General features: G+C 26.9%; 1 pseudogene; it reads left to right on the top strand.

Moving 5' to 3' along the window:
* The first annotated feature begins 371 nt into the window (after positions 1–371).
* LOC146881752 (secreted RxLR effector protein 161 pseudogene) lies at positions 372–917 on the top strand (annotated as a pseudogene).
* Positions 918–11422: the final 10505 nt, after the last annotated feature.

Below are 11422 nucleotides of genomic sequence, written 5' to 3'. Positions count from 1 at the left end.
TATGGTCTCCAACAGTCTCCTAGGGCTTGGTTTGGAAAATTCAGCAATGTTGTTCAACAATTTGGTATAACTCGGTGTGAGGCCGATCATTCAGTCTTTTATCATCACTCAAGTGTTGGATGTATCTACTTGATTGTATATGTTGATAACATAGTTCTTACAAGCAATGACAACCATGGCATTTCCCAAATTAAACAACACGTTTGTAACCACTTTCAGACCAAAGATCTTGGAAAACTAATGTGGGTATTAAGGTGGAACAATCCAAACCTTTGTATTGGATATTTTGGAAAACTAGGTTGATGAACTCAAAATCGGTTGACACACCCATGGATCCTAATACTAAACTTCTATCGAAATAAGGGGAGTTTATGTCAGATCTCGAGCAATATAGAAGGTTAGTTGGGAAGTTGGATTATCTTACGGTTACTCATCCTGACATTTCTGTTACAGTTATTATGGTAAGTCAATTTCTTAATTCTCCATGTGAAGATCATTGTAATGTAGTCATTCAGATATCAAAGTACCTAAAAGGACCTCCTGAAAAAAGGTTGTTATATGGATCCAATAACCATACTAGAGTGGTTTGTTATTCAGATGCTGATTGGGTAAAGCCTCCTTTTGATAGAAGATCTACATCTGGATATTGTATCTCCATTGGTGGTAACTTAATCTCTTGGAAAAGCAAGAAACAAAGTGTTGTGGCAAGATCTAATGCAGAAGTAGAATATAGAGTTATGGCCTCAGCCACTTGTGAGCTTGTTTGGCTTAAGAAATTTCTTAAAGAGTTACAGTTTGGAGACGTTAATCAAATAACACTTATATGTGACAATCAAGCTGCTTTTCATATTAGTTCTAATCCTTTCTTTCATAAGAGGACAAAACATATTGAGATTTATTGTCATTTCATTCGATAAAAGATTATGTCTGGAGACATCAAGACTGAGTTTGTTAACTCAAGTGATCAGTTAGCAGATATTTTCACTAAGTCTTTACAGAGGCTGAGAATTGGTTATATTTGTAACAAGCTTGGTACATACAATTGGTATGCCCTAGTTTGAGGGGGAGTGTTAAGATATCAATAATATCTTTCTCTATCTTATTTTCAGTATCTATTGTTATTATTCTTCGTATGTATTTTGGGCTTAGTCCATATTTTCTTTATTATAAATATAGTCCCTATGTGTATTTTATACACAAGGGAGATTAATCCCAAACCTAGTTTCACTATATTTAATAATTACTATAGCAAAAGGTTCTAAAAGTTGAAGAGCTTGAAATAGTTAACAATTTGGAGATGTAACTTAAACGACACTTGTATGTGACAATCAATATGCTCTTCATATTAGTTCTAATTATGTCTTTCATGAGAGGACTAAACACATTCAGATTGATTGTCATTTCATTCGGGAGAAGATTGTATTTAGAGACATCAAGACTAAGTTCATTAACTCAAGTGATCATTTACAATTTGTAACAAGACCCATAATTGATTATATTTGTAACAAGCTGGTACATACGATTTGGATGCACCAGCTTGAGGGGGAGCGTTAGATATCTTAGATATCAAATCTTTATCTTCTATCTTTAGATTCTTGTTATTATTCGTTATCTTGTATATTAGGCTTAGCTCATGTCGCCTTTACTTTTACTTATGAAATTGTATACAACATTACTAGATAATTTTGCAATTTATGAAAATTTTCAATTCCATTATATATTAGAAGTGTCTTATTTAATTCATTTTATTTTATTCATACTATTTTTGTAGAATAAGTCTATTTTAATTATTACTTTTCAAATAAAATTATTAATATCTCATTTAAGATAGCACTGTCTAAATGTATAAATAAAATCAAAATTATATTTTAAAATTATTTTTCATCATTCCACTTTTATAAGGCTTGTATAAACAAATCTATTTTGTACCACATTTTCATAAATGTGGCCTATAGAAATAAGCAATACGAAGAAAATCATTGCATTATATTGCCATGGAAACTATTGCATATTGGAACATCTTAGACAACGTTTTTTAATTGTTGCATAGTAGGCAACAATTTTTGAATTTCCTGGCTTAAATTGTTGTCTCTAGTATAGGCCACGACCACCTATGCAATGGCTACAAATTCGTTGCAATTCGTTGTCCAGTGTTAAGACGATGATTTTTTTGCTTTAGACCATAATTTTTTGTCCATTACTTAAAATCATTTTTGTTGTAATGTTTATTTTTTATTTTTTATAAATTTAGCAAAACATAACTCGTTAAAATTGAAACTAATTAGCAAATAAAGATCGTATATAATTCGAAACAAATTAAAGAACTAGAAAAATAAACATCAATCCACCTATCCTACATTATGTAAAGTTTTTGAGGTTTTAACATTACTTTTATCTATCAATTTTCCAAGTTTTCACTTAATACATAATATATTTCGATAAAAACAATTAAATTTTAATTTAGTAATTTTTTTGTATCGAAGTAATTTTTGAAAAGGTTTGTGGATTAACCAAATCTATTAGGGGTTCAACTTAGGTGAGTTGTAGATACTTCAAACCCAATATTTAGACCAATTGTATAAGAAATAATTATTTGTAGCCCAAGTTTACTCAAAATCAATGATGTCAAATTTTTAAATGGCCTATAACGTTAATATGTTTAGGGTTAAATATTTTTTATGCAAAATTAGATATTTTCTTTTAATCTAATGACGTTAATTTTTTTAGCTTGTTAGACAGGATTTCAAACTGATATTTGAAATTAAATGTGTTAAAACAGTGTAAATAAGTTAAATACCATTATCAAATGTATTTGATAGGTTAAAAAATATATAACACACTTAGGTTTTGAGAACTATATTTATTTACTTTTAGAGTTTAGAGATTAAACTGTATCAAAGGATGGAAATAAATTTCAATTTCATGTTAAATTTTAATATATATAACATGAAAAGAAAAGAATGATAGTCTAGCATTTGCAATTGGATCATAATGAAGAAATGAAACAAAAATTAGACATTATAAAAATGCGTATTTAGTGTTTGGTAGTGGTACTAAGTTTTGAACATAAGGATTATACGTGTGCATATTTGGTTTGAGAAAAGAGTGATAAATAAGGTGAGAATGAAAGAATGGAAAGATGCGAAGAGAGTTGGTGATCCATTTGTGAAATGATAGGCAAAGGTTTCACATGGTGGCATGTTAAAAGCAAGGGGTAGGCCACACGTGTCTGAATGCCCCATGTGCCATTTCACCCTTATGTTTATTAGTGTTGAGATAGGGCCATTCCTCTAACTATGACCAGAATCCCTGATTAGATTACATCTTTGAAAAGGAAAATACAAAGCCATTTGACCTAAATTAGGAACAATTTCTTCTCAAGTCATGTTAGTAGGGACCCCACTATGTGGTGGCCTCAACTCAATCCTCCATCATCCTCATCAATTTTATTTCATCACCCTCTTATTAATTGCTTCTCTTCTGTGAATCCACAACTACTCTAATAAAGGGAAAAAGTTGTCTCACATTTCAATGACTTATGCTACTCACCCATAATTTGGGTACCATTTAGGCTTCTAGCCTTGTCGTGACCGACCATTAATATTCTACAGTATCATGTACTATTTAAATATATATATATATATATTGTTATTTTCTTTGGTTTATTTCATTCATGCCTAACTAATTATAAATTAAAAGGAAAGAAGCATAAGCCTTCATTTTACTCAATTTTACTTTATTTTTATCGATGTTCTTAGCCTAATAATAAAAACATAAATACTAATATGCTAAATTTAAAAATTATATATAATATGGTAGAGTTGTTATAGTAAACAAGTTTTTAGGTATGAGTAAAATTGAACTTTGGTATTTTCTTTTTTATCAATCTCATATTTAAATTTTTGTAATGAAAAATTTTGTGAAGGAAAATCCTCGTAAAGATGTTGAAGTGAATTCCATTAAAAACTAATTAGGAATAAAAAAAAACATGTATATACTTAATATTAATAACATTGTTACGTAAAATCAACTAGTTTAATAGAAATTGTGTTTTACAAAATAAATAAATAGTGCATCATGTTATGCATCACTATGGGTTTTGACATCTCATCTATACCCCAAAAGTTCATTTATCATTTGTTATCAAATGTAACTTCATTAAAATAAAAAAAATAAAAAAATACAATGCATGGAAGATCATACTAAATTCTTAATAAAAAATTATACTTCATTGAGTATTGACAAACTATATCTATTATGAAAAAAAATCTAAATTAATACATGGAAGTAAAATATTAATTCACTTATATTGTTTTTTATTAATAAAAATCAAATTAATTAACTTATCTATCCAGAAAGGATTCACTTCACGAAAAACTTAAAATACTTTAAATTGCATATATGTACTAAATGCAAGTTTCCACACCATTTCCTCTTAAGACTCAATGGCACAATTTGTTAGACTTAAAAACTTAACAAACCCAAAAAAGAAAAATCACACTCTAACCATGCTCTTAGAAATTCCTCACTCCAAACATGTTTCCATGCATAAATAATCTCGTAAACTCGGTATAAACTAAAAAATTTTATTAAAACAATCCCTATATTTGTCCTTAATTCCACCGAAGGTACCACCACATGATACTAAACTATGTTGCTTTTCCCCCCTATTGTGGATATTAGATATACATTTCATAGACCGGTTCTCAGCCATACGCATAACTTTAAATTCAAATTCAATAAATAAAAAAAGTTATCTATTTAAAAGATGATATTACTTGAAAGTATATAAATAAATAAAAACATACAAAGATAATATATATAAAGGAAATTAAAGTATAAAAGGTTTTGTAATCTTTTTCTCTATATTCAAAACATAATTTAAGAATAATAAAAAAATTAACTCTCCTTTTTCATATTACAATACAATTCTGCAAACCCTTCTAGCATCAAAATATATATCTATTTAATTGTGAAAATAGATAGGTGAAATAGAATTCAGAGGGCAGAAATGGAATTGAGTAAAATGGTAAAATGTGAGGAATGAGATGTTTGCTTAGAAGATGACAAAGGTCTACTATGTAGGCGACATTTGGTGGGCATGCCCCATCATTGGTTGTCTGGTTCATAGCAAATTAAAGGACCCCTGTAATGGAAACAAATTAATTAATTTTGCTACCTAGTGCTGCACTGTTCATGTCAACATAGTTTGTTATCATGACCAGAATAAAAGTTAAACAAAAGAGGGTTTTTTACACCAAAGAATACTGTTTAGGTTTTCGCAGTCTTGCTAAACATTGAATTCAAGATGTATTTTTTTGTGTACGAGATAAAACTTATCAGATGCTTACATCATGTATCAAAATTCAGTCCTTCTTCAAACATTCAATGCTACGTCATTGAATGGGAAATGCGTGACCAAAGTCAGCCTTAAATTTGTCGAACTAATTAAAGTCATTAATGTTACTTATTTAACAAGTGGAATTTATAAGAGATTAATCATTAATTAACATTTAAAGTGCAGCTATAATCGGATTAGTTAATGGAAAAGATACAGAAAAATTGGATCAAATTTAAAACTTAGTTAAAAATTAAAGAGAATACTACTCATTCTAAACATAAAAGATGGCTAAAAGCTGACATGAGTCAACCCGATTCACACGTGTTGGCTTACCATGAGCTGGGTTGAAAATGAATGAACCTAACCCGGCTCACTTTATGGTGAGCCAGAAATTTTGCAACCTGTCTCAATTCACCATGGGTTTGTGGGTTAAGTGGGTTGACTCACCAACCCACATAAAAAAATTATTTATGTATTTATTTTTAAGTATTCAAATATTTAAATAATTTTTTAAACAATTCATAAGATGACAATCACAATAAAATTAAAAACCAATGTTTTCATCATACTCACCACCAATATATGATGAATTGTTTCCAAAAAAGTGTCCATATAGTCCAAGAAAACATGGCTAATATTACAAATTTTCTGTCATGATATTCAATAAAATATAAATAAAACAATTATACATTTTTGTCATACTAATTTAGAAAAATTTGTTTATAAGACGGTTGCTCGAGTAATTTACTATAAAGATTATAGTTAAAGATTATAGTTAAAGATGAAAGTATCAACGTATATAACTTGACAATCAAATGAATTAAACATTCAAATTATTCAAATATTATTGAGAACACTCTAACATTTAAAAATATGAAATTGTGAACCTATATAATTAGAAGTAGTAAATAATATTAAAAAAAATTAAAAAAACATTGTAAAAAGAGGAGGGAAGAGAAGAACCGAATCACGATTTTTACAAATGAATTTTACCAATAGCTAAAATCTATCAGTAATTACCGACATATATTTACCAATGAATTTACTGAAAAATTTGTGGTTATTTGTAATCACCGACAAATTTCAAAATTATTGGTAAATTTATAATTATTGGTAATCTGTCAATAAACTCGAAATACCAACGAATTTTTGCTATTACTAACGAATTGTCACTACTAAAAACTCATATTTCCTACCAATTTTTGTTTGAAATTTTTTTCGTAGGAAATACTTACAAATTTTGTTATGAAAAAAAATTTGCAGGAAATTGCTGCCAATTTTTTTGCAAAAGTTTTTGTATAAAACATTTTTCACAACAAATTTTGTAGTAAATACTTACGAATTTTATAATATTTTAGGAAATAATTATCCACGAAGGAATTATCTACGAAGGAATTATCTACCAATTAAGATTCTTAGAAAAAATAGCAGAAAAAAGTTCTTTCTTGCAAAAAATTTCAACAAATTTGCAAGAAAAATTACATGTAATTTGAGAATTTTTGATAGTGTGTCCAAAAATAATATAGTTTTCTTTTAGTGTGATAGCTAAAAAATTTTATTGTGCTAACTTTTCATTAAAAAAATTAATTTCATTAAAATTAGATGTAAAAAATATAATTGACAAATCAATCTTAAAAATTGAAGCTATTTCAATTAAAGTAAATTAGTTTAAATTTATTTACAATTAAAATAAAAATATATGTTTTATTTATATTAAAGATTGAAAGGTGTAAAAGCTAAACCAAAATTTGTTTTTTTATTGTTATTAGAAATTGAAACGGGTAAATTGAAATATTTTATCTACCAATATTAAATTAAAAATATTTGATAAAACTATTTAATAAATGCAAAAAGTATGGAAAAGGCACATTTAATTACCTGGTTTATAATAAATTAAAATTTAGTAACTATTATATTTAAAAATGATTACTTTTAATATTTAAATTTCTTTTTCAAAGCATTATTGATGATGTAATTTAAATATAGTAAATAAAATTTTATTACAATACACTACAACTTTTATTATAATGTTATTTAATTAAATGAAACAAATAAATTTATGGTATAATTTGGATAAATTTATACCATCGAAAATTATATTTGATGAAGGTGAAAGTGAAAGTGCGAAAGAGTTTAAAGATTTACAAAGTATATAAAAAGGACAAAACAAATAATATATATTCATTTAACTATACTTGTTATATGATAATGAGAGGGTAGCATGAATATAATAATAAATATAATGATATAAAATATGAAATCAAGTTTGAATGCTACATGAACATATGATTGGAGTACACTATAGAGTTTCTTGAAAAATGACCTAAAAGTAGTGCAACTTTTAGAGGACTCAGAATTGTGTTTAGCAATCAAATGTTCCTGACACGATGCTTTTTGGCATTTGATAGTCACATGCTCATTATCTCTATTCATTGTCACCATTAAAAGCTTACACTAAGGAAGTGGGAGGATACATATCCACCCTATAAACTTCATCTATGAAAGGTTTTCTTGAAAGAGACTATGCAAGATAGTGCTCGTGTTTTGTCCTACACAAAATGCTCACAAAGATTTAATTTTTAGAAATTTTCCATGTGTCCTATCTGGTCCATGTGTCTCTTTTGGTCGACTCCCTTTTCACTGTTCTTCTCTCCGAGTGATTAATAGTTTTGTATGATTTTTTTTTTTCTTTTGGAGACAAATAATGTAATATAACTGTGTGCATTTCAGTTCTTATTTAATAAATAAAAGTCATAATTTGTATCATGTGATAAGTTTTATATCTAATAATATATATAGATTTGTTCTATAATTAATAAACATGTATTTAGAGTGTGATTGTTTTGTGAAACAGTTTCGTAACCTTTGATTGCATGCATGTTATGTCCTACAATTCGGGTAAGAGTACTTTCATGTTGCCAGAAAGCATCTTTGCCAGTAGCCAACCTTAGCTGTGCTAAGTACTACTTACGAAAGTCATGTCCTTTCGACTTTGGTATATGAATATTCTTGTCTCAACTAGCTAGTATTTCACAAATACATTATTTTCTACAAAGTTTCATACTGAATTCAAACGTGATTTTGGATTCCATGCACAAACCAACTCTAAAAAAAACATTTAAAACTTTACTATCTTAGTATTTTAAGTTGTTTGAATTTTCAAGTCTCTTTAGATGTTAGGTGTATCGGAATAAGTATTTAGTCAAGGATATAATGACTTTTTCATTTTAACATATAATAAAGATTATTGACCAACAATTTCTTCAACTTGAAATTTAAAATTATATAACGCCTAAAATCTCACCACTAAAACTCGCTCTCTCTTGAAATGGTTATGTCAAGAATTTTGAAAATAAAAATATTTTTTTTATCAGTAAAGAATAAATATAAATTAAAAAGAATACTTAAGGGTGCTCTAACCCTGAAAATAAAAATGATAGTTAATATTTATCTTGGTTCTAAAAGGATTGGAAAAAACTCAAGGAAAGGTTGAGAGAGAATTGAATAGTTAATTCATATTGAACTGTAAAGAAATCAGATTGAGTTGGTGATTATATACAATCACTGTTATCACCTGCAAGTAGTTACAATATCTATGTATTAATTTTCATTACAGTAAAAGTAAAGATTGTTAATATTTACAAACACACAATTATTACATTATATACGTGATCTTATCATTATCAAGAAAATGTTGATATGAAATCTTGGTTTGGTGAGAGACCTTCTGAAAAATTAAATATCCAAAGATAAAAACTTTATGAAATAATCCGATCGAGGTATATTCTTAAGAAATAGCGATCGTCCATCGAAATGTGATAAAATTTATTTGAGATATAAATATTCGCATATATATTTCATACATGCATATTTGAATATCAAAGGCATAACTATATGTTAATTATATCATACCCGTATTGACAAAAATTGAAAAATATGTATCTGCTAAAATAGGTTGTGAGGATGACCCATATGGTAAGAGTTACATTATTTATAATCTTATTAAAAAAATTGTTATAGCACCAAATAAATGGAGGATAAAGTTATAACCGTTTTAATTATTTTGACAAAACTATTCATAATTTGTTATATTAATCGTTAATCAATGTTTGTAGCTTAAGTCAATCAACTAAAACTCTCAGTTCATCATTCTTTTCAATGATGAACCCTTGTTATCAAATCAAAGGAAGAAAGAAACTTGAAGTGAGCGCACAGAAAAGCAGAAATAAACTTCATTTTTTATTCAATTAGCACATAGGATTGAATCCCCAAAAGTTATTTCTGCCCGCTGATTTAGTTTAATTTTTATGATAAAAACATTAGTAGATTTAATTTACAACTTCATCTCTTTATATAATAAGAGCTTCACCTCATGCATTCAACTAGATATATTCCCTTCCTCATCAGATTTAGGAAAACTATAGAAAGGAAAAAATATAAAAGATAGCAAAAATAGATTATAAATAAAGTGAAAAACCTCCATAAAAAAGTAACAATTTTTAAGGGAATTCTCACCTAGAAGAAAAAAGTTTCTAGAAGAGTTATTGATATAAAAAATGTGATATTACTTTGAATATAAAACTTTGAGATTCAATGTTTTTAAATCCGTTTATTTCATATATATATATATATATATATATATATATATATATATAATTTTTTATTTTTATTCATATGTTTTAATTCGTCATTGTCCCATATATTTATTTAATATACTTTCCTAGATTTTTAACTAGTATTGTATCTCATCAGAGTAAAACTTGTTCATCTCTATGAAGTTGATATTAAAACAAATTTTATTTTAATATCATTTTTTTATTTCTTATTTTTAAGAAATAGATGAGAAATATTTACTACTTGTTGAAATATAAGTTGTTTATATAAAATATTTTACGCCACGTTTAATATAAAATTTGAAGACTTAATATTATTATTTTCCGTACGTAACTTAACTTTTTCATTTAATATTTAATATAAAATGAAAACTTTCGTTTCATTGATATTTTAACTAAAAACAAAAGGAAAATAATGTTATTTTATAAAATGATTTAACTTAATGATAATTGGCAATGATTTAACTAAAAAACTACATTGACGGAAAGAACATTCCCAAACTTGAGGGTAACCAAATGGCTAATTCAAAGCACTAGTTTAAAAGTCCACCATTACCAAAACTATGTTGGAGGCTTACTCTATCTCTAACCACTCAGGTCAACATAAACGTTCTTCTTTCTCTCTCATGGTTTTAACTCCCCTAACTTCTATGACCCACTTCAAGATTCCATATATAGTGGCCATACACATAACTAATCATTTATAATACCACATATTCTTTAAATATTCTAGTTGTTGGTTGAAAGATAGTTTTGCTACACGCTACAAACTCTATTATATTATATTATATTATTACATACCATGAAATTCTTAATTAAGTTACCATGACTTGTATAAGCATTTAAATTACAGTTTATAATCACAAAGCACTTTTTTGTTTACAGAAAACTGTATCAATAACTAATCATATGACTCACACATTAATTTAAGTATTAATCGTTAAACGCGTGCATTAATTGATATTAGGTTGTTTTTGTTTTCTGTTTTGTTTTTGTTTTCTCCCAACCAAACTAGTTGAAGATTAATCTTGTTCATGGTAGGTGTGACTATAGTTAAACTAGAAAAAAAAACCACAAACAATATAAAATAGAACATTTTGTTTTTCATTAAATAGAGTATATATTCTCATATGTGTATAATGTATTAATCGTTATATTTGTTTCAATAAATTAAAAAGTTTAATTTAACTCTTATTTATATTTATTTTGCTTAAATTCCACAAACTTTCGTTTTTTTAATTATTTTTTATCATAAAAACCAATATATCTCTTATTATAGACAAATGAATAACAAAATTAAGTATATGTATAACAACAAAAGACATTTACACAAGAAAAGTTTCTTGAATACTCAATTTAAAAGAAAAAATGATTGAATATTAAAAATAAAAGGTATATAAAATTATTAGTGTTTATGACAAAATGTCCCACCAAAGGATTTCAAGTATATAAATGCATTCCTTTGGGG

This window comes from Vigna unguiculata, chromosome 11, assembly GCF_037176805.1.
Source record: "Vigna unguiculata cultivar grain cowpea cultivar isolate G323 ecotype 2 chromosome 11, ASM3717680v1, whole genome shotgun sequence".
Classification (NCBI taxonomy): Eukaryota; Viridiplantae; Streptophyta; class Magnoliopsida; order Fabales; family Fabaceae; genus Vigna; species Vigna unguiculata.
The sequence above is the reverse complement of the archived record's forward strand: the minus strand, read 5'-3'. Positions and strand labels throughout refer to the sequence as shown.